The sequence below is a fragment of the Pygocentrus nattereri genome, chromosome 19 (genome assembly GCF_015220715.1).
Source record: "Pygocentrus nattereri isolate fPygNat1 chromosome 19, fPygNat1.pri, whole genome shotgun sequence".
In the NCBI taxonomy this organism is placed as follows: domain Eukaryota; kingdom Metazoa; phylum Chordata; class Actinopteri; order Characiformes; family Serrasalmidae; genus Pygocentrus; species Pygocentrus nattereri.
In genome coordinates this window covers 14777221-14801810 of record NC_051229.1, presented here as the reverse complement: position 1 = coordinate 14801810, position 24590 = coordinate 14777221, and positions in this window count along the sequence as shown.

Sequence of the window (24590 nt, the reverse complement as noted above, 5' to 3'; positions counted from 1 at the left end):
GGTCTTTGCCCCCCCCCCATGAAGCAAAACAAACAAATACAGAGCTTAAGGAGGTGCCGCCACTAATGAATGACAGCTGAAGAGTGGAAGAAAAAGCAAGAACAATCAGGTGATGCTAAACGGCTAATAAGAAGCTTTAGCAACATCACATAGTGAAGACCTAAGGGAAGAAGTGGGAAGGCATATATGCTAGTTGCCTATTGTGTTAGCACACTCACAAAAACGATTCTTCAAGGGATTTGCATGGGGTTCTGGATGGAATCATTTAAACTTGAAAAACTCTTTGCCTCCCTAACTGATCCTTAGGGTTCTTAGGGATCTGACAAGGCACAGCTAATGAGAATACTCAAAAAAATGTGGTACAGACTTAGGAAGTGGAACAGTGGTAACCCAAATACCGTTTTTAGGATGTTCTCAGAGTGGCTTTAACAGTTGTAAGGACATTATACTGTAGAGTCCCACAAATTATATATAATATGTCCCCATGCTACTAACACTTTACTTGAACACTGCTGCATAACATTGACATAACATGCCATGAATGTCATAGCAGATGTCATACACTATCATGACAGGTTGTGTTCCATAATATAACAGTGCCAGGTTACATTACCAGAATATTTTCTGGCATGTCATAATGATTAATGTCATGACAGCTAATTCGAACACATTCAGCAAAAGCTAGCATATGACAAAACTGTCATGACATCAAACATTTTGTCAATTATTGTTATTGGTAACATCCATTATGACATTTTTGTGGCATAGTTATGCCAACGTTATGTAGCAGGGTTCAACATGGAACCTTCTTAGTTGTTTTTTCCACTTTAAGGATATTTTCTCATGCCTTGAGCATCATACTATACATACTGAACACAATATGGCCAAAAGTATGTGGACACTCAACCACACTCAGTCACACCTAAATGAACTTGTTGGACATCCCATTCTAAAAACATAGGCATTTATGTGGACTTTTAATATGGAGCCCACCCACTTTGTGGCTATGACAGCCTACACAACATTTTGAAGGGGCCTAAACCCTGAAAAAGAGTTCCAGACCATTATCCCTCCTCCACCAAACTTTACAGTTGACACTTTGCATTCTGGTAGGTAGAGTTCTCCAGGCATCTGCCAAACCTAGATTCATATGTCAGACTGCCAGATAGAGATTCATAGAGATTCATCACTCCTGAGAATGTTTCCACTACTCCAGAGTCCAGTGGAGCCATGCTTTTAAGCACTCTTGCCTACACTTGGTGACCTTAAGCTTGTGTGCAGCTGTCTGGCCATGGAAACTCATTTGATGAAGCTCCTGACACACTTCTTGTGATGATGTTGCATCCAGAGGACTTTGTAGTGAGTGATGCAACAGAGAATGGGTGATTTTTATGTGCTATGCACTTCAGCACTTGGTGGCCCCACTCCGAGTTTGCGTTGTCTACCGCTTCATGGCTGAACTGTTGATGCTCTTAGATGCTTCCATTTCACATTAGTAGAGACTTACAGTTGACAGGGGCAGATATCGCAGTGAAGAAATTTCACAAAGTGACTTGTGGCAAAGATGGCGTCCTATAAGTGCCACGTTTAAAGTCACCGAGCTCTTCAGTACAACCCATTTGTTGTGGTTGAATGGCTATGTACTGGATTTTATACACGTGATAGCAGTAGATGTGTCTGAAATATCTGAACTCAGTAATTAGAAGGGGTGTCCACCTGTGGTCATATAGTGCATGTCTCCTCAGTGTCCTCCAATGAATGTCATAAAAGAAATGCTATTTCAAAACATGTGGGGGAATTGTTCATAGCATTTAATATGTCCTTCTTGCATTTTACGCATAATGTGATTTAGTGGACCAAAACAGAACTTCTGCTAATGTTAAGAATATGTCCCATTTTAGTTGGGAAGTCCACTACCAGAACAAGGCTTACATCTCTCCATGGAACAAAAACGGGATAAGACTGTCTGAGACCTGAAGCTTCTAATTATCCTTCTGCTCTGTACACTTTTTTAATAAGGCATGTTGCCAATTTGTAATGGAAAGATGATATGCCATAAAAGATGTTTTGAGCTGGGGTTTACTAAACGCTTTCAGAGTGAGGTAGAACCATTCTTTGATGGTTCTTCACAGCCTCTATGAAAAGGCTCTCCTATACAAGGTCAAGCTATAGAAGACAAGATGATAAATGCGCCACCAACATTTTCTTCTAAGATTAAATCAGCACTTCTTACGACATTGTGAGAAATTCCATTTTTTTTATAAATTTAATGATCTAGTGCCAAATCTGAGTATATGTAAACATGCATACTTAGAATGGGGTTGATTTCTGAGCATGGCATTCATAGACACTGTTGTTCCACAATGCAGTATAACGCAAGATAGCTGGAGCTACTCATGGCTGGAACATTTTGAGATCATCTCTTATGATGGTTCCAACAAATAAATGCAACTGTGACAAAACAATTGTACAGTTCCAGTTGATGATGTACAAAGGCATGGCATTACTTCATTAGTGTTCTTTAGTACAAAACTACAAAACGGTACAGTACGTTAATATTTTGTGTGGTAACCTTCCAAATCGTCCACTACTAAGATCAGCACGAGCTGTTTTTGTTACTGTGCTTTTAAGACTGATATATGTAAATTACCTCGACTGATTGGTTGCCCTGTGTTGTGCCTTTATCAAAAAGCAGTCCAGGCTGAAACACTGCTTATAACTTTGATGTGAATGGGTGGAGCTGAAGTGCTGTAGGTTGAATAGGTGCGTGAATGTCAATGATTTTTTTTTTCATGACATCAGGGCATTAGTGAATTCAAAACTGTTTTGCAGCCTAGTTTTCATGTATGGCCTAGGGAGTGAAAGATGCATTTAGAAATTGTAACAATGTTTACATACTGTATCAAACTCATTCATTCCAAAAAGTGAGGAAAACCAGTTTTGTCCATGACGTAGGCCCTTTAAAAATTAAATTAATTTAAAATTTTAAAAATATTGCATTGATATTGACAACTAATCAGTTTTTCAAAGGTTTCAGTATAAGTCTTGAAAAAGTGATATTATGCCGTCATTGGGTTACAACTGTAAATATGAAATAAGTCAAAACTAAAATTCAGCTTTAAGGGAACTGTGCAGTGTATGGAGAGGAGTGTTGGTATGGAGGTTAGGCCAAGCAGCTGTGCCTCTAAGTTGATAAAAACAGAACACATCACAGCAGGATGCACTCTCAGTGCTTCTCCCTGTGGAACACAGCCAACAAACTGCTGTACTGCAGCACAGCGATGGGAGGGTATGAAAAGTCCTTATTGTAATATCATTGAACAAAAAAAAACAAAAACAAACATTTAAATAGAAATGATCCCTAGTGCTACTACTGTTTACTGTTCAAATTATTACTAAGTAAATGTTCTGACAAAAGCTTTGCAGGGGTAATGTAGTATGCACTTTTCCTGTGACTTTTTAAAATGACAACAGCTACACAGATACTGGAATCATTACAATTCAAACGGTTATCATTTCTATATTAATCTGTTAGAGCTGCCTGTAAACTATGTGTAGGGGAGATGATGGATGGGTGGGCAATATGGAATATTCATTTTATTTAAACTCTTTGCTTGTACTACAGCCTCCATTCTTTCCATGGGACTTGCTTTTAGGTTTATTTTTAATCCTGCTGGGATATTTTTCCACACTTCAATTGTTCAGTTTTAGACACTGGTTGCATTTTTTGGTTCCCACGATCCAATTACTAATACCTTATACTCTACATCTCAGATAACCAGTTTTAGATCTGAAGCAAGAGTGATGGGGACAGTTTTGGTGGTATCTTTGTATCATTTAATTACATTTTTATACTCCAGTTTTGGAAAAAAACCCACTTATTTTCCTTTGACTTTCTCATCATTTTGACTGGAAATGAAAGAAAAGAAAGGTTGTCTCTGACCTCTGCACAGTACTACACCATATGTATCAAAATATTCAGTTTTTAAGTCGGCACAGAGATTCGACAGTTTGAAGTTGACCAATTTAGGATCCCAAAATAACCTTCAAGGAGCAACAGAGGTAAAACAAAAACAGAAAATAAATTAATAACATAAGATAATGGCATAATGGGCTGACAGCAAATGAGCTTCATGTTATGTATATTATGTAGTTCATGCCATTACTATACACAAGATATTATGGTTTATAAACACTACTGTTGACCCAGACATCTTTTAAAGCAAGGAACAATGTCCATGATATACTGAAAATTGTGATGTATGCTGCTTCATCACAATAATAATAACATATCATCATATCGTCCACCCCTAGGGTGGATGTGGCCTACTGAAGTTTCAGAGAATGAGTGTGCCATAGTGAAAGAAAGAGAGAAAGAGAACTCATCCATATCTCGCACAGTTGAGGACGATCAGTCATTTTCACACATCCTTCCATGACATCTTTCTCCTTATGCGCTCAAGCGCAACGCGTGGCAGACAAAACCAGGGACGCGGACAGGCCCATGTGAACGGCCCTGTGTTTTGTCTCACCTAACTGATAAAATGAGATTAAGGTAAAGGACCCCCCGTTCCTGTGCTTTTCTGCCCCCAACACTCTTTTGTGTGAGTGCCAATTACGCGGGCAGCTCAGAGGAACCTAGGGAAAAAAACCCCAACCCAGGTTGTAGGATTGATAGCATGGCTCGTGAATGACACCAGCGGAATGGAGTTCAACGGTTCAGGTTAATGCCCTTTTCTTCACTTGTTCAAGTAAAGAGACCCACATGGATGCTAATACCTCACATGTGGAACAAAGCCTTTTTCTTTACATAGAGCCAGCGCACACACACTGCAGTCGACAGCAACAAAGCAAGCGCACGGCTAGAGATATAGGCCTAGCTCTGCTCTGCTAGCAAGATTCTTTATGATTTACGCAAAGCTCTCCCAGTAAGTACGATCACCCGATGTTAAATGCCACCCTCTCCGCAGTGCCAGTGATAGTGAACAGCGTAGACACAACACGACTCACTTTGTTTAGAATTCCGACTGTCTTTTTATCAGATCCTACTATAAAATGGTGCTATTCATAACAGTGGCATAGAAAAAACACCTCTCTGCCACAAGTTACAGAAAAATATTTTTAAGTTGATATTATGGGCACTACTAAGTCATCTAAGAACACATCAACAAATATGTTTATCTTCACATAGGCTTGCTGTATGTAGCATCTATCATGACAGAGTCCCAGCGTAAACAACGTAGGTATTGAGATTTACTCCATTCAGTAAAATGCTTCAATGTTTACTACAACTGAAAAATGTTTACATTATGTCATATTTTGAAAGACATCTTGAAGGGCATTTAAGGATACACTGTAAAAAAAAGTCTGCTTTTATCAAGCTGATTGAGCAGAATCTTTAAAAAGTTTCTTGAATCTACAAAAAAATTAATTTGTAAAAAAAAAAAAAAACTAAAAAAAATTGGGCATCAAGACAACAAGGGCATCAAGACAAAACCTGTTAAACATTAACAGTAAAATTGTTTTCTACCTGATAGTAAAAATCTGATCTTAGAAATCTGCCTTTTACTGTAATTCAGACAGACAGCAATTTACCTTAACAATAACAGTAACAGCCATTAAAAAACACAAATGTCTGTGAAATAAAGGCCATCATTTGTCTAGCTTATGTATGGCTTATTTATTGAAATTGGTACTGACCATAACATTTTTATAGTATTTTGATAGTGAAAATATTTTTACAGTGTTTATAAAGATTTCTTCCTTAAAGTGAAGATAAATTTGATGAAAAATGTCTGTGTTCATACCAAATTTTTCCATCAATTTTTCATCCTAAGTTAAATAAACTGCCAATTTTGATAATAACATCATATTATTAGATTAAGTCTATTAGGCTGATTTAATGTATCTTTTTTAAACACCAAGAGGAAGTTCTGTGCAAAGCCAAAATAGCACACAAGTAAAAATAAGTTAAGTCCTTAAAATTCTATTCTTAGGTCATTGAAGTGTGCAATAAGGGGTTAACTCATCCTTTGGTACATATAACTACAGAAATGTAACAAGTGCATATTTCCAATGCAGAAAAATTATTGAACACAAAAAAAATGTATTATGTGAGCCCTTAAATGTATGTTTATCGGGACAAGAGTTTATTTCCGCTTATGTGAAATAAAAACTGTGTGTATCAGCTAGACTATCAGGCCTAAGCATGCTGTAACAGCAAAGTTCCTAATGCTGAGTCACCACCTGCAGTACTAAATGAAGACATCACTTAGAGTGTTGAATTAACACCTACAACACTGAATTAGCACCCACAGTGTTTATTTACATTATCCAGTGGTACACCAATGAATTCTGTAACAGTGAATTTATCATAGTAACCATGAATTAAACACTGAGGGGGTTGCTGTATACTATTTATACTACAGGCTTCATATAATTAAGCTGTCAGCACTGGTTTTACACAGTAAATGTTTAGATCTTGTAGACTGTGCAGTCCCCTGCTTATAGCCACTGAATCTGACCTGAGGTTTTCACACTGCCTCATCTATCAGTGGGTAGTATTCCACTACTGCGGACATCTCTCTCTATCGGACGCAGAGACCTGCGCTGGCTCATTGTGTTCTGCCGATATCTTGGTACACGGTGTCGCTCAGGCAGAGAAGTGTGTGTGTTTGTGTTACTTTCTAGGCCTCTCCTTCGGGAATAAGACTCCCACTTCTGCGTTATCGGCTGTTGACATGCAGAAGCTGATAGATTCAGTAGTGTCAGCTCTCCTGGCATAACTAACTTGCTGAGTCCAGCCCTGCGGCTCACCATAGTAAGAAAAATTCTGAGCTTACAAAAGGAAAATGTTTCTCATAACTCTGTCACTGGTGAGGGTATGTTGGTTATAATACAAATCCTTACCATCCCTTTCTTTTTGTATGAACGCCTGATTAAGAATTTCTTGCAATTTCAAGAATTTCTTCTTCTTTCTCTTATATCTACAGTGAAAGGAAAGGCGTATTCAGACATTTTTGCTTTTGTTATTTAATATACTTCCAGTGTACTCATTCCAATGCACATACAAAGTCTTTGTGCATTATATAAATATGAACAAAAAAGTATGTATTTATGATTATAAGTATACAGACACCACAAATGAATAACATTATTACACTATTTGAAAGCCATTGGTGACAATTATGGACTTAAGTAAGAATAATGAACTTTTTGTGGGTTGTGATTTAAATTTGGCTTATTCTTCTCGGCAAACCATCTTCAGTACCCAAAGGTTGCAGTGGTCCCACTGATGGACAGTTTCAAAGTCTTCCATACATGTTCACTGGGATTCAAGTCATGAGGTTGGCTAGGCCAGGCATGCCTTTTTTTGGCTGTATATTTGGGGTCACTGTCTCCTTGTCTCCAGTTTCAATTAGATGAAATTCTCTGCCAGTATGTCCTGGTGCATCACTTTATTCATGTTTCTTTAGATTATGTGTAATGCCTCAGTACCTGCATAGAAGCAGCCCAATGCCTTTGTACTTCAGTGTGTGAAAGGTGTTCTTGGAATCATACACACAGTTCTTCTTTCTTCATACAAGTAGAGCTGAATTACTGCCAAAGTGTTCAATTTGTGTTTCGTCTGACTACAGTACATTGTTCCCAAAGGAGTTCAGATCTGCTTGTCTGCAATTTTTAGATGCATATCTTTGTGCTTCCTTTTTTAGCAGAGGAGTTTTGTGTGAGGTGTATGAACAGAGGTGATTGCGGTGCAGTGCACTGCTTATTGTTCTTTGTGTAACTGTTCCTGTTGCTTTCAGGTCATCCTGCAACTCTTTTCAAGTGACGGCTGGCATCTTTCTTGCCTTCCTTATCATTAGTCTAAGAACATTTTGTGAAATCTTGTGTGGCATACCTGTCCAAGGATTAGTTGTAGTTCCATGAACTTTCTACTTTTATCAAACCATTTTTGTGTGATATAGCGTGAAAGTACATTAAATGACAAAAATAAAATTGTCTGTATCCTCGTTTCCCCTCAATGTGCACACATTGGCCATTTTATCAGAAACAGCCAACATATAGGTATACTTTGTGGATTTACAGTTACTGACTGTACCCCATCTGTGGCTGCACAATTTATCACCCCCTCTAAACCAAACCTCTGTCAAAAGGGACCACCATACATCACTGCATCCATAGGACCAGCGATATTGCTCTGGCTGTTCATAACAACACTCCACCCATTTCCAAGTCTCTACCTTGTCAATGTTGTTGTTGGAACAGTCCACCGCCCAAATAAAATTTGGTCAGTGATGGTCCTATGGTGGTCTGTTTCGACTGACGAACAGGATAGAGGGGAGATCATAAACTGTGGAATAACAGATGGGCTACAATTATTAATATTATAACTATAAACCATGCCTATATGGAAGTGATACCTGATAAAACATGTAGATATATCTAATAAAGTGTTGGGATAGTTACACTGTAGTTTGATTACTGAAAAAGTAATCTCATTAATTATTACTCATTACTTTCATGTCACTTTCTACAATCCATACTAAACAACTGAAAAATACAAGAGAAAACTGAATAGTCATTTCAAGATTTCCTTTAAAAAGAATCATAGTCACCATCATGTAAAAGGCCTATCAGGATCTCTGCCATTGAGTAAAACACAGCCAGTTATGCTTGATTAAAATTATGAACAGCTGTTATTTGAAACTAGAAACTACCCACTAGATATGTTCAAAAGCCAATTGCTTTAAGAATAAAATAAAAGGCTTACAGAGTTGTTTTGAAATGAAAATCAATCCAGACCTGTTTATGAGATGCTTCCAGGCCGGCCACCTGAGCAATGCTACCACCACAGCTATGAAGCTGCCTGAGCTGGTGACTTTAGCTGTGCTACACCACAGATACAAAGCTGCCTGGTTTAAGCAATGCTTTACTGCAGCTACAAGGCCTCTAGGGCTGTGAGGGACCTTCCCCAGCACCTACGGACTCCTTCCAGGCTACAAGATTTTCCAGGACAGCTGCTTGAGCTATGCTACACCACAGCTACAAGGCTGCCTGGGCAATGCTATACTGCAGCTATGAGGCCTCCCCCCCAGGCTAAGAACTCTTTCCTGACCAGCTAAGTTACTCTGTACCATGGTCTGGCGGATTCCTTCTACACACTATGTAACTATGTATGTGCTTTGTGGGTTGATTTGTTCATTTTTAGTCATGTATTTTGTTACCATTGTAACTTCTTATTATTGAAATGTATTATACTTCTTAATTATAGTGAACAGTAGTCAGTTATTACTGTAACATGTTGTTTTTTCTGTATTGCCTCCAACACTGCTAATAAACTGGTAAACCTGGTGTATTTAAATATTTCCACTGACAATTTACACTCGTAGATGGATTAATGTGGAAGATTTGGTAGTCTTTTAGACCCCTCTGCTTAACTCCTTAAATGGCCAGTTTTATTACACACTTCTGTAACCTAAGAATAGCTCAGCCAGTTTGCACCGAAGACCCTGTAGTTACTGTATAAAAGGCCTTGGTATGTCATAAGCCTGGGATTTTAAGGGGTTAATAGTTTCAGTTCAGTAGCATCAGTGCACTTTTTAGTGCTCTTCATATTCATTTAGTCACTCGTCATAACCATTACCTGAAGGGCTGTTTTGATCGGAGAGACAGGCGTGGCTGGTAATCCTCACTCAGTTGACTAAACAATCCCAGTGTGGTTTTGTTAAGTCAGCCCATGACACGGCAGCTTCCCCCAAGCTTACGCTCACCTCTTTAAAGTGTGCCCTCGCCGGCCCTGAACGCAGGAATGCTAAGCCCCGCACAGGAAGCTGCTGAAGTGCTGGACCATATCAAAGGGCCCAGGTGAGTGACAGGTAAGGCAGAAACTGCAAGGACACGACCCTCCCTCACTCAGCCACAATAGCGGTGTGCACCTGTGGGGGGCTCCCAGTTTTACTTTCCCCAGAGTGTGTGTGTGGGTCTACCCCCTGTTCAGCTGTGCTTAGACTTGACCCTGCCCCTTTACGACCTCACTCCTTGCAGGTGTTCAGAGGTATTGTTAAAAGTAGGTAAGCAGAACCATCTCCCTGACACTGGAGGTCCTCACCAGGATGGGGGTGAGGGGTGATGACTTTAGGTGTCATGCAGAAAAACAGACAGGCGAGAAGGGGACAGTTCTCGAAAAGAAAATCAGCAGGGAAAATTGTTAGCAAATTCTGTAGCTGAAAAATGAATGTATTATCCTTTAATGTTTCAATGTTTTCAAATCATTGGTATTTCTGGGATGTCAAATGTGCAGAATGTGTATTGTTTGCCTTAACACCACCAGCCAAGTAAATAAAAGAGATGACAAGTCTGTGTGGTATTACCATGTTAAAAGGTGTTCCTGTTTAAAGACAAATGAACGGTTGATGATGACAGCTATTCAGATAATGGACAGAATGCTAAAATAAGTGACAAAATGCACTGGTTGTCAAGCCTTTGATTTTCTAAGCTGTTACAAGTATAGTAGATGTTACTCTGGAAACCAACAAATTGCAGAGAAATTAATAATCAGTCACATTGCACTCAAAAACAATCAGAGCCAATCTGGAGGATTCCACTGAGGTTTCTTTGTCTCATGGGGAATATGGGAGTGGAGGTATGGATCACATGGTACTGGGAAGAATGGGACAAATCTTACACCAGTCCAACTCTACTGTTGGTTCATTAAAGCCTTAAAGAGCCTAAATCAGTAACTGCTTGCTAATAAGTTTGATTTTGATCTGGTGGGCACACAATATGCATTTATATAATAGGCCATATGAAGAACTTTAAAATATCTACATGCACCAGAAGTATTATTCATTTGATAGAAGACAGGATGTCCTAATCTTGGATAAAATTCATGTAAATTTTGTCCTCACCATTTCTGATGTTGCTTGTCCCTCCATGCCCCTGCTTAAACTGTCTCATGTAGTAAGGAAGCCCAATCCCACAAGGTAGAAAAGAAAAAAAAAGACTGTTAAAATGATGATGTTGTACTTCAAAATAAACACTTATTTTGTTGAAATTACAAGCTGTTAAAACAAAATTCTGACATAACATTATTTTATAATTCTGAAATAAGCTACTAAATTTTAAGCAAGTTATTACTTTATTTTGATGTTAATATTTTAAGAAACATCTTTATTTCAAAGTCAACATTTTGGGAACATTTTGATCTAGTACATTAATATCTCAAGAAAAGAAGTTGGTATTTTGATATTGTAAGTCAATATTTTGATATGCTCAGTCAAATATTTAGGAAAAAAGTTATTTCAATATAGTAAGCAACAAGATTAGGAAATTAAGTATTTGGCACTGTAAGTTTGAGAAAAAGTCATTATTTCAACACAGTAAATCACAATTTAGAGAAAATAAGTAAAAGTGCACGAGTATTTTAAGGAAATTATTTCATTTTATTTTAAGGCCATTATTTCAACCATGTGAGTACAATTTGAGAAAAGAAGTCATTATTTCAAAAAGTTAAAATGTTGACATTCAGCTGCCCCAAACAGAGGGAGAGCAAAAAAAAAACTTTTTTTCCCCACTTCTATCTGGTGAGAATTAGGCTTCCCTATCACAGCAAGCAAAATCAAACTAGCAAGCAAAAGTTAATCTAGCACATGTAGCCTACTATGATAATCAGTACCTTCAGCATGGCTGATCTGGTGGTGGAACGCCTGATACTCAAAATCAGCATGGCAGAGTTGTGTAGGGTTGAGTGATTCTAGCTCTCTGAATATAGTTTTGCTTGAGTAGAAACGTTAAAACACATTTAAATAAATTCTGTTGTTGACCTGTCATTTACTTAAGTGTTCCCCAAGCCAAACAAATACATTCATACAACCTTGTTTACAAAAAAGCTGGGACGCTATGCAAAGTGTGAAAAAACACAATGCAATTATGTGTGATTCATTTACAAACTATATTGAAATAGATACAAAGAAAACATAACATGTTGAAACTGAGACATTTTATTATTATTTGAAAAACACATGTCCATTTTGAATTTGATGCCTGCAACACACTTCAAAAAGCGTGGGACAGGAGCAACAAAAGACTGGTAAAGCTGAGTATTTCAGAAGTAAAAGGCAAGTAGTGCAACAGTTCAAGAATAATGTTTCTTGACATAAAATAGCAAAGAGTGTGGGAATTTCATCATCTAGGGACACGGTTGAAAACCAACATTGGATGGCCGTGATCATTGGAGACTTGGTTCTGTAGCAGAAATCTCTGAAGGCACCTTTAATGGTGAGAGATGTATACAGGTGTTGGCAACATCTGCTGCCATCCAGATGACAGTTTCAACATTTGATATGTCATCTTTGTACTATTTTCAATTAAATATTGAGTTTAAATGATTTGTACATTATTGCATTCTGTTTTTATTTACATTTAGCACAGTGGTTCAACTTTTTGGAATGGCTTTGTAAGTTAGCCAAAAAGCACATGGACAAAAGAATGTTGGTGAATCGTTTTTTTCATGTTCAGTACTTTCTGCATGTACTTTTCTTACTGTACAGCGTGCAACTCTGTCTTTAAAATTGGTATTCATATTAAAAGCTACACTATGTAAATTCAGGTGATTTTGAGACCTAACTAACTGGTATAAATGTCTAACTGCAGGCAAAGTGCAGCAAAACATTTTGTAACATCAGTTATACTTCGGACTCCTTCCCCTAGCGATAACTCTAATGATTCTAAGTGCATCGGAAGAGTACTCAAAGAGAAATTTGGTCAAAAACGTGAAGGGTGTGTCTTCTGAGGACGTAAGTGAATTATCTACTATTGCCATCATGTCTTCATCAGTATAATTTTGATTTAGCATTTGTGATATAAACATCAAGGCGTGTGACGTTAGTCCGAAATACTCCTGTGAAATCTGACCTGATGCATCTGATGTATTATTATGATGGCATACATTCCATTTTTCTCCTTAATTAGTAATGCTACTTCTTTCAGTTTTCACAAAAAAAATCACATTTCAAAGGCCAAAGCTGCCAGTAATTGCAGAAACAACATTTCTTGCATTCAAAAGCACTACGTACACTTGCCTGCCTCACATTATTTACATCATACAATTGTTTTTTCTGATATAGGCCTATTCATACTTGTGTGCATCCCTATTTAAAGCTATATTTCCTGGGACTAATCTGAACATTGTGTTTGTGGTAATACATACTGATTATACCAAAGCAGGTAATTTTGACTAGGGATATTCTACAATAAAATGTGCCAGCCTGCACAATGGCATACAAGATGTCAGTACACTTTCCACCTCATTGATTTATAGTTACAATGAGATTTTGAACAGCAGCATCTGTGAGGATATATAGGTTACAATATTTCTTGCAGCAGAAAATATATGGATAGCCAAAGCCATGCTTTGATGACAACTGGCCTTAACCACCAATCATTCTTCAGAAGAAATTTCTTCAAACCCTTAGTTTTCATAAGGATTCCGACATTCACCGGTGGTTTCTTATTTGGAATTTGCTCTTGTGTAAGAACAGAATCTACACACATCTAAGAGCACAAAGATGCAAACAATTCTGCAGTTTAAGAACACGTCATGAATCTGACAAGAATGAATTCAAGAAAAGGCTTAGGAAGATATTAATGAAAGGCCCAAAGTTATTTTCCGGATCTTGTTACCACATTGACTCCAATTAAATATGTGTTCCCTACACTGACTTTTTCCTGATAGCATCTACATGGACTGTTTAAGCTTTCGATTGGATGTAGCATCCTATTAACCTTTTGAATTTCATGTCTCAGTATTCCAGGTGTGAGTCTGTCACTGTGAGCCTGTTTTTGCCCCCCCCCACCCTGTCACAACCTAAGTCTTTCCAATGTGGGAGGGTGTTAGTGGGCCGGATAGCATTACCAGCGCCGGGGGGATGTTTACGCTGAGTGAGATGGCTTTTCTCTGATAGTTACCAAGTGAAGGCTAAGTAAATATTAGCGTGTAACTACTGCATTGTGCCCCACAGCATGTACTGCGAGTGCCAGTCTGCCAAGACTGCGGCAGAAAATGCAATCTATGGATGAATGGAAATTGAAGCCATGCAGTGAACTGTACAAGCTGCTCTTACAAAGAATCGCATTATTGACAGTTCAAAACATGTAAGATGATGAATGGCTAAGCTGAACAGCAAAACTGTTCCTTGCACTCAAAACCTTGTAACTCTTTTCAAGATTAAAGCCTTGTTACACCAACATACACAAAAGTTAGAGGGTCACTCTGGTCAAAATTAAAAGTGAAAGCATTATTTCATACACTGTGGATGTGTGTACCTCTCTCTTAGAACTGTATTGCAACAGTCTCTTGAGTGAGGCTTCCTTGTTTAAAGGGTTTAAAGGGTTTAAAAAAAACCCTTCTGATGATGTATGTTGAAGGTGGCTGTAAAGTGCTTTAGGGTGGAGACTTGTATTGGGGAACAGGCAGTTTTTTTTTCCAGTAGCTGGCTAAATTATTCCTTACACAAAGAAAAACATTTGATGACCGGTTGAGGCTAGTGCTATATCACTAATGCTGGCTAGCACTACCAATGTATTAGTTAGCCTTTCAATCAGTCTAGCAGTTGTGATATGAACATTGTTGGGATTCCCAATGAATGCAGGTTTTGCATGCTGGGCATTGTAGAAAGTGAAAAGTGACTGGTAAAAACAAGAAAACAATATAAAATCATAATATCTGTGAAACCGGTGAAGTAGTGGGGTACAATGCTGCACTACAGAACAAAGCAAATCATACACAGCAAATTTAAGTTCTAGCTGTAGGTAGAAATGCCCTTTAAACCCTATTTTTCCTTTTATAAAGTTACTATTTTGGAGACACAAAGATATAAATTTTCAATGTTTTTGCGTAGCGGTTGTAACTATAGGTCTAAAAAGAATGATACATGAGTGATCCGAAAGAGAAAAAAATGAGACAGTTGTAGGGAAAGGAAGTTGAAGCTGTATGCAGACGTACAGGCAGAGACTCAGCGTGAGATGAACAAAGATAAATATCCCTGTAAGGGCGAGATAAATCGAAGTGGAATGTCCTCTCTCCCTCCTCCCCTTGTTCAGAGAGCAAATGCAGCCTAAGCCCCTCTCTGAGGGCCTGTTCGTACCTGCCTTAAGCCGCTGCAGCCCTGTGGCAGCTCTAACCTAGCGTTGACGAGCACCTCGAGGAGAAATGGGCCGCGCCATCTCATCCATGGGCCCTATCGGAGCTCATAGTGTCATCACTGTCTGGAGATTAAAAGCAGTTGACTCAATGGAGCTGGAGACTTGGGGCTTAGGACACAGCTGGGAACAATGAGACAAAAACACGGTTGATACTGTTGATTCACCAAGCTTTTTCAAAATGGTAGTGGTCCTTGGTCAACCTGATCTCACATAAAAATGTGTTGGAATTGTAACAAACGAGGGCAATTTTGTAAGAAACCTTGTGGGTTTGCTCCAATATCTGTGAATGATCCTTTTGATTTGCTTTATCAAAATGCAAATTGAGACAAATAATAACAACTCCAATCAAAAACAGTTATAGTTGTAGTTTTACTATTGTCCTGACGCAAATGTAGCCTACACAGAGGCTCCCAGCCTTGTAAGATATTTAGTATTTATATTTTTTAATGCTAGCTGGTGGGCCAGTTCCTGCAAATTATAAATCCACAGGTCCCATTGTTTTTATCATCACACAAACTGAAACAAGATGACAACAAACTCTTATCAAATAAAACACAAACTTCGGCTTCAGCCTAAACTCTTATCTCAAGCTTCACCCTTACCATACCAACATTCCTCCTCACCAAAATTTCCCTCAAAATGCTGTGCTACAGGGAAGAACTCCCACTCAGTCTGATATTGAAGCTGAATCACTGGGAGCGAGTGAATGTGAGCAATTACGGCTCTGTTCCTGCCTCCTCGCAGATGAAAAGAGCAGGGGCCCTGGGCAGGAGCAGGTATGAAGGGGAGGGGAGCTCAATGGAGGATGCGATGCAGGCGATAAGGGCGCAGGACGGCTGGGAGCTGCTGGGTTCAGTGCCAGGGTGGTGTCCACGTATGCTGGTATTCGTGACAGTTCTCTCAGATGCCAGAGCTGACTGGCTTAGGAGGTGGGTGCTCGGGCTTTCCCTAGCAAGTAGGTAGATTAATGCGAGATAAGAAGCTATTTCAAGGGCTGACTGACAAATATGTTCTGGGAAACAGTTGTTGTGCTCAGAGTAGGTGGCTTGCCATTTTGTACATGTCTATCTAACATGTCTATCTAACATGCTAGCACCAAAGATCAAGGACTGTGAACTTAACATTATAATTAATAACAAATAACGTAATTGCATAAGCCTCACTTTGTTGTTAAACAACATTCAGGACTGGCATTGGAAAAAGAGAAGCAAATGCTTTATGGATCAATGAATGTCAACAGCAGTTTAAAAGCCATTTGCTACATGATTTATTGCACAGTTTATAGCACAATTAAGCAAAGCAATAACATTTGCTTGGCGAAAGTAGCCTATAGCCTTGTGTTTTCAAAACAGGGTTTAAGCAGATCAAATCTAAAATGTACAGTTTCAATCTAGGCCCTCCACTTCTAGCCCTTCGCTCTGGGTAACAGCTGGGTCCGAAGGGCCCACCCAGGTGTTAGGACGCCCAGACCCAAAACAGCCCCCCTTTCTCATGTCTCTCCCCGTCCCCTACTTTAGCCGGGTGCCAGGAGCAGGTGTTAAGAGCCAAAGGAAGGAATTCATGGCTCAGAGGGCAGAGGGACAGCGGGTGTGATCTGATGGCTCTGTCTGCTGTCAGGTTAACTTGCTAAAATTGGTGGTCACACTAGCTAATATGGATTCCAGGTGGAGTAATACTGTGGATGGAGTGGCAAAGTTTGTGGTGAAGAAATTATTCTATCTGTAAGAATATAACAAATACAGTCATATGCAAAACTCTGGATATGCCTGGTCAAAGCATGTTTTGATTTTCTGATGTTACACATCCTCTACAGGGACCAAACAAATAATTTTTTCCCCCAAATTTTAAAACACAATTTGTATTTATTTAATTTTTTGAGTTTAACATATAGAAACATGTAGAAAATATCTACAATTTGGTACAATATTTTCTGTCAGATTTATCTGCCATTTGTCTTGCATGACAGCAGCTCTGTTATGTCAACACTCACACCCAAAACAGACTTTCAACAACATGACAGCAATACACTTTACACCATCTGCAAATTCACCAGTGCTCCCCAGTTACCTTGATATTGCACAGTAAGTATATATATTGTTACATATGCACTTATGTCAGCACTCTGCTATTTGATTAAGTATCACAACTGACTGGCTAAACCTTTAAGCTTAGACACCAGTGGTCTTTAATTAAAATTCACTGAGGTCCAGTCAAAGAAAATTTCCTCAAGCAAAGGTCCAGAACATCATAATGTCTAACTTGCATTATGATTCAGTGCCACATACTGTGTACTGAAGTAGCCTAGTAGTTATATCAACATCTTATTTAATACTGTACAAAAAGTACAGTTCAGTAATATTTCAACAATATTTGTCCGTTTTCTTTTTTAGAGCATGCCATTTAAATAATGTGGCTCACTTTCTTCTCCAACTGCTATGTCTCGCCTCATCCCTCCCCTGTGCGTGCGCCAGTCACTCAACTCTCAGTGCTCAACGTAATGCACAGATCCGATTAGATGAATAGTGTCATGTGTGACGCATGCGATTGGTCTGTGAGTTTCCCGGGCACTGAAGCTGTACCGTAAATGCTAGAAAAGTTATGTAAAATAGGACCACCTGGTCGAAATGAAATACTTCTCCTTGGTTTATCGGTTATAGGCCCAAGTCCGCAATTGACCTCTGATATAGGACGTGAAGAATTAGACAAAATACTGCACAGTAATCTTTCCATACTTTTCAAGTAAAGTGTTGTAAAATTAATATAAAATTTGTATGTTTTATTTTTCAAAAGATGAGGGAAATACAAGACCCTGTGCACTAAAATGTTCAGAAATGTGTTCTCTATAGAGGATAATAAAAAGCAATTGACCAGGGTGTCCCAAAATTGGGCATACCACTGTATATAGGGGCTATGACAACATTATTAAAGAAATACTCCAGCATAGAAAGAGAGAGACATATTTCAACATTTCTGCACAATTTGAAATGTAAACAGTCATTCAGAGTTGTCTGGTGTGAAATACTTTGCTGTAAGTAGTTCACCAAGGCTAGAAATAGAAATCGGGGGTTGTTATGAACATAAACGGCCATTTTATTTACTATCCAAATTGACTAGTTTTATTATATAATGTGTTTTTTTCTGTAATGTTGGGAGTGGTACAATAATAATAGATCTGAAAAATAAGGTTTCTTTGGGGTCTATTTTGCCTTATAATGCCCTGCCTACATCTCTCCAACATGAATGTGTTCAAAAAACATTTTTTAGGCAAAAATCATATTTCTGAACTTTATATTTATATTTAAACAGCAAATATATAACTATTTCATTTAATAGTTTTATTAGAGGCAGCAATAAATTGTTCAGATGCCTGGTTCCTATTACCGCCACTGTAGTACAAAAGTACCGAAGATTTGCAAGCCATATCACGCAGGTCATATACGGCTGCAGATAGCTAGGAAACTCGCTTTCACCTGACAATTAAAAAAAACTTTAGGGATGCGGTTTAGGTTAAGAATTAGTTTAAAACAAATCCTTTGTCACGCAGAGCTCATATCAATGAAAACATTAGTGGTTTCAAGCCTTGTTCAGGTTCTTTCCTTTAGTGGTGATAACCCCCTTATGTGTTACCTTTAATATGGTTAATGCTAATACTGGCTTATACTCTTTGTTGATCCAGTCCTTAGATTTAAGCTATTTGAGAAAACTGCTACAAGGTTTAAGTTACTCCTTCTGGTGGGTTGAAACTACATTTAGGTAAAGTTTAGGAATGTGGTAATGCCAGATGTTCTGAAAATCTTGCACAACCCAACTTATTTAAGGTTCTGAGAGCAAACCAAGTGTACCACTGGTCAGAAACCACCTAAGAAACGTCACTTCACTAAAACTTCTACGTCTGTTAAATGCGAATGCTCAGTGTTGTAAACAAGTTAATCTGGATTGCAAAGGTCATGCTGGTGCTTGCCCCCCATACCATGATTCATCCAAAGTGTCTATGATATTTTTTTTAAACTGCAGAAAACAACTAACCATCCAGACGCTCGCAGTATTGTTATAACATCCCCTCTGGTGAAGCATGATACTGAAAGTAGGACTGCGGTGTGCTTACCGTGATAGACAAATACTGTGTTGTTGTGATTAGGGTTAAGTTGAGGTTAAGTGCAAGCTTGAGTGTATAGGGTTAAAGACATGCCATCATCACATTTTTCTAACAAATAATACTGTAGTGACTGATTACTAATTAAGAGCTACACGATACCAAAATAGGTAGAAACTACCTAGAAAGAACTGTAAAAAGGCCACCATTTGTAAGTAATTAGGTTTAATAAGAAGGTTTAATTATTAAATCTTACAGAATAAATGTGAAATAATAATACTTCATAAATTTATTTACACAAAATTCACTCGTAAACAAGTATAATACACAAAAATATATAAATGTTTCCACCAATAAAGATTCATTAAACTGTATGCAATAGCTGCAATATTGAGGGAATGAGGTCCTTTTGCATTGTAACTTCCCTTGCTAAAGCTGGCTTTATGCCAAATGAGTCTCTTATTGGCCAAAATGGTACAGCTGATGACAGCTATTGTATTTGCAATGTGGAAATGGTTGTAAAAACACTTGCATCCTGCTTTGCGCCTTGCTATGTGCACTTGGGTGCTACTGACTCTTGCACGTCCTGTAGACGTGTCTGTCTCTGAGATAAAGTTAAGTCGACTCCACGACACAATTGCAAAAAAAGCACAGTCTATTTTAGACCACTGGTCTCCATAGGGAACAACTAATTTTGTCAAGTTCAGCAAATTTAAATAATAAAAGTCAGAAATGTCCAATAGCACAGTCCATGCTGAATATAAATTATCATACATAGTGCTGGGCAACATGTCATCAGTGAGGTATAGCGGTATTGCTGTCAGTTTTAGCTGTACTGACAGATCATTAATTCCTTGATGATTCCACAAAATAGCTTTTTACAATTCTGTTCTGTGCACTTTACACATGGTATCAAGAACCTGACAGTTCACAGCAATGCAAGTCATTTAAGTGTTTCAGACTGCAGTAAAAGAACGGTTCAAAAATACATAAAACTACCTAAACAGTAAGCTTTCTTTGTGAAAATGTGGTTTTCTTTTGTTTGGGTAACATTAAGATTTCCCTTTTAAGAAAATATATAGTACCACTATTTAATAAGCATGGGGTCTTTCACTTAATTACTGCCCTTAAAGAACATCACATACTGTGATATTTTTGGGAAATACTGTGATTTTAGCAATACTGCCCAGCAGTAATGTACAGACCATTCTATCATATCAGTTCAAACTGAGGCAAAACTAAAGAAACACATATTTTAACCTTACATATTTACAGGGATTATACTATGATCAATTTAAACTCAAGGGTGGAAATGAGACAGTAATAAGCTAAATATATACAACATTACCATTTGTAGGGTATGTTTTATTGGCAGGTGGCTGTCCTACACTCTAACCATTACATTTGTCAAAATAATACTCAATTTTTTGTTGTTTATCATCTTTTGAATGTATCTTGAGTTTAATTTTCAAATAAAAAATAGGAGCCCTATTTTGGCCTGCCCCATTTTGGAACAGGAAGTGAGACTGCGTGCCTGTCCCTCATGGCCACATGGTGGGCAGTTAGATCCCATTGTTTTAAAGTAAATGTGCCCCAAAGTCTAAAAATCTGGGAGTAACCTTAAAAATGTTCACTACTGAAACACATATTTTATGCAATTAGGTAAACTTTTTTTAATGAAAGTTGTTTTTTTTTTCTTTTAGATAAAACATGATTTTATGTTTGTGTATTCAAAGCTGTCTGCTAGTCATTTGAGTTGTGCTCAAATTTAGCTACAACTGTCCTTACTGAAACATTTAGTAAAGTTTATGATTGTTTTGATAATCTGACAAAAATGGACTGTTTGATTATTTATTTTAATAAGATCACCATATATATAATATAAACATAGAAATAACCGTCAGTTAAAAGTCCGAAGTGTGTTTTCAACTCTGACTTTAACTTAATTCAGCAGAACGATCCGTATATGAATCAAATATGGAACTGTATCTCTCCTGACATTTTGTGGCATTTTTCGTAAAGCTCCTTTCAGGACAACCTACACCTTTTCCATCGACGTTCTACCTTTCACCCCATCACCTTTGCAAGCTTGTGCTGGGGGGGCACAAAGTTCAGGCCTGCCAGACTCAATAAAGCCTGACTGTGAGTCAGTCCTGCGGCTGCCCGCGGCCACTGGACGCCGGGCCGGGGCACAACCTCCCGCTTCCACAGCTCTGAACCTTGTCATCGCTGAACGCAACATGGCAGCGCCTGCACCATTACCTCACAGAGCCAGGGGTGGATCAAAGCCGGGCGCTTCGGATGCGGATATGGGCCAGGGAGAAGTAAATTAGATTTAAAAAGAAATGAGAAAAGGCCCTAGGTTGACAGAGGGCGGAGGCAAATGGGTTTTAATTTAGAAAACAAATTGGTAACCGATTTATTACGCAACACAATCCAACCTAAGGAGGCTCTGATAGATAGGCTTCTTATGCATGCGCCGAGATCTCTCGAGGCATATTAGCATTAGCGACCTTTGGCATGGCTGCGGATTAATCTGTACCCTCAGCACCCTATTTAGCTAAAGCACGTTCTAGAACAACCTGTTTCTTGTTTAGTCTTGAATGAGATTCTGCAAGGTTTTTGCAGTCATTCACATAAGAATGGTTGGATCAAGGTCAACTTGAAAGAGATAGGCTTGGCAAAAAGAACGCGCTGGAATCTTGGAGATTCACACAAAAAGCAAATGCAATAATCATACATCAGCCATGAGTTTTAGTAGATTGCTGTATGTGTGTGTGCAAGAAGAGAAGAGCATCAGCGCGAGAAACGAGGTGAAATCTGGAGAAAGGTGACCCGAGTTTGCTCCGGACGGCCCCTCTCTTTGGGCGAACCCCTAAAATCCATCAAATTGGATCAAGATGACATCAATAATAGACTCAAGCTGGAGCACAGAGAGGACCAAATGATCCATATAGTGTTTTTTTCCCTCGAACAGCACATTTCAACCACGGTCACCATCACGTTTATGACATCAAAAGATTCATCACAGATGTCAACACATTCGCGGCCTGCAGGACTGTTTCGTCTTATTTCAGGGCTTTATCACATTAAGGCCGGCTCCCATAATGCTTTTAAATTCTATTAATGAGTCACTCTAGCCTCTCTGAACATCACAGTCTGAAACCATTAGCCACAGTGGACACACACAAAGCAATTGCTCATAGCAAGCCTGGCTAACAATCTGTAAAGAAGGAGGGAAAAAAAAAACAGAAAAGCTGAGATGAAGACGAGCATAACTCGACTGGACTGGTGAAGTATGGGACACCACACAGCCTACCTTATCTTGCACGTACTTTTGCCCATCATATCTAGCTGTGAAGACTATTGTGACCTTGCTGTCATGTTACCAAGGCTACTAATCAAATTTCCACTCTTTTTTTTCTGGTCCAAGTATGTGAAGGCTCATGCTAAAATCCACCCCTGCCTTGCGCTGCCCGCTGCACACCCTTTCTCCTCTTATGCGCGATGAGGTCAGCTCGTGTGTAATTCCTGAGATGAAAGACTATCCTTGTGTTTTGATTCAGTAAAAGTGAGAGGAAAAAATCAGCTCTACGTAGGCCCCCGTGAAACACCATATGGAGCAAAACTGTGCGAATTAATGCTGATGCTTATCAGGAATCTAGGTCTACAATAACTATGAATCTATTAATATCAAATAGCTTATCTGATATTTTGGTCTAAAGTGCTTTCCTACAGGATATCTGCTCTTTATGACACATCCAGCTATCTCTTTATAACCATGTTTGCATGCCAACAAGCATACAGTGATGTGAAAAGAAAGTCTACTGAAAAAGCTGGACATTGTGCTTTGGACGGTAATGTGAAGTTAACAGTAATGTGAAGTGAAGACAAATTATTATTGTCTGCAGGAATTCTACAATTAATAATGTAATCATGATTCAAATTCTGTTACAAAGTACCATATATTCATATATGATAACCTGCATTTCCCCTTATGGTAACAGCTTCTAATATTAATAACTTATAACAATAACTATATTCTGCATAGACAGCATGTCAACATCCAGTGGTTCTCTGAGTTTGTATGGAACACAACATACTGGCACATTGGTACCCTTTTTCTGGAGCGTGTTCAATTTACTGTCTACCAAAAAGCAGATTTCTTAGTTTCATATGCATATTTCCCAGCCTTCTTCCCAAGTGGCATTCAAAGTATGTATGTGTGTTGTGTGTAGTTAAATATTTGGTGGTGTACTGTTGGTATACAATTATACGCAAATGTTTAAATACCTACCCATCAAATGACATTTTTCATTGATTTCATTCATTGATAAGCTAAAATAAGTTATAACATCTTCTACATCTTGACATTTTTCTGCATACAATTTGTTTATGTGCTTAGTTTACTATACTGGCCACATTTCGCATTTTATCCCCTCCACATTGTTAAATTCAGCACATATACAGAAACTGTACTTTAAAATGCATGCCTTAATATCACTAACCAAAAATACACCTTATCAGTCACTATCAATCAATCAATCTATCAAGCAGTGTTCTCCTCACAAGGACCTCCAGATGTACCTACAATGTCAGAATGTTCGTGTTTCTTGTCCTCCTGGCAACACTGGGTCCCCAGAAGATGCTAAATACCCACGCATTTACCAAAAGTCCTGCAAACATTAGACCAAATTCAATGTTACTTCAAGTATCCGCTTACACACACACTCTCTCTCACCTCCAGCTGTCAGTCATCAGACCCATCCAACATGAGGCCTGGAGCCCCCCTAGCTGCTCACTCCTCCATTCATGCTCTGGTGCTGCAATAACAGCGCGTATCCTCCCATTGTGAGCCGCCCTTAAACGATTGCAGGAAACGGCCTGAGGATCCGGGCCACACGGCCACGGCCTAATGGACAGACGACGGTCTCGAATTTGGCAGCCGGTACTACGCCCCGTCAACGAGGGGTCTGTGTTTATGGACCTGGCCTTGCCCATAAACCTTTTACAAAAGAGCAAACTGAGGTCATGTGTGTAACATGTAGGTTAAGCATTAACATCTAGCAAATGGGACAACCAGGGAATGTCCTCATTTAGCCTTATGAGAGTTTGCGATGTAATACAGAGCCCCTAAAGTGCCTTTGCGAAAAAAAGGTTTTGTGTTCTTATGCAAAATCCATTGCATTTGAGAGGGAATACAAAACATTTGCAAGGGAACGCAAAATTACTGCGAGGATACACAATATTATTGACCTACTTTTTAACCGCCCTTTAGGGCCCCCGCAATACA